The following is a 1134-nucleotide window of genomic DNA, read 5'->3' on the forward strand; positions in this document are numbered from 1 at the left end:
AGACTATTCATTGAATTTGCAGCCCCTTATTCTGCTGCAGATGTCAAATCAGAAGCCATCTATCCACCACAGGCAGCTTTATTAGATGTTCAAATTGGTTATGGAAGTGCCCCGCCCACCTGCACTGGCCTCTTTCCAAAACCCAGCTAAGGATTCCTTGCAGACACACCCTCATGGCTGATTTGCCTGCTGTGATCTCAGCTCCTTTCCAAATGCTTGCCTGGGCAGCCTTCCCCTCCATTGTGCCTGTGCCTCTAGGACTAGGTGTGCCTCTAGGACTAGGTTCCCATGGAGGTTGGATATTGAGCTGCTTGTTAGAGGAGGAAACAAGGGCTGTTGTGTACAATGGCAGGCCTGAACTGGCCCCGAGGCAGGGCAGACACACTCCTAGGTGGGAATTGTCAGGGCATGGGGCAGGCATCCTGCCACTGGGCCCTGGGTCACTGTGGTGAGCACTGCTGCTCATATTGGAGCTTCTCTCTCTCTCAGAGAACAACGGGTTATGTCCAACCAGATTGTCTTCTCTAGGGAATCCTATGCCTCCACCAATGCCTGGGGTATGCCTGGAGCTTGAGTCCATGCCAGGCTCCATTCTTATCCAGAACCTTTCATTCTAGAAGTTTCAACCACTCAGCCAACCCCCCTGCCCTTTGCTACATTCTCTTCTCTGATTCTGTGGCTTACACTCTTCATTTTCTATGAACTGTGGGTTTCCTTTCTGGCTGTCCTTGGTTCCTTCCCTTTAGTTTGATCATAAATTTTTTAATCAATAGGCTCTTCTTTTGCTTCTAGAAACTTCTTTCCTTGTACCTTTCATTTGGGGGATACTTCACTATACTCCTTTTGGGGGATTCAAGAGTGTTTATCAATTATTTCTTAAGTAGGCAAACTGTACATACTCTTTAGAGCAGTGTGTGTGTGTGTGTGTGTGTGTGTGTGTGTGTGTGTGTTGGCATGTGTTCATGTGTGCACATATGTGATTAAACACAACTTCAGAAGAGAGGTTCCGCTCCTGATTTCCTGATTCAGAGAATAAGGTACAGAAGATTCAACCCTGAGTAGTGAACAGAGGAGGGCCAGGCGGCCTGAGCTCCAGACCTTGTTCTCTGTACATGGCCATCTTATGTTACAACG

Source organism: Dipodomys merriami, unplaced genomic scaffold (assembly GCF_024711535.1).
Source record: "Dipodomys merriami isolate MVZ:Mamm:240054 unplaced genomic scaffold, mDipMer1.0.p SCAF_1105, whole genome shotgun sequence".
In the NCBI taxonomy this organism is placed as follows: domain Eukaryota; kingdom Metazoa; phylum Chordata; class Mammalia; order Rodentia; family Heteromyidae; genus Dipodomys; species Dipodomys merriami.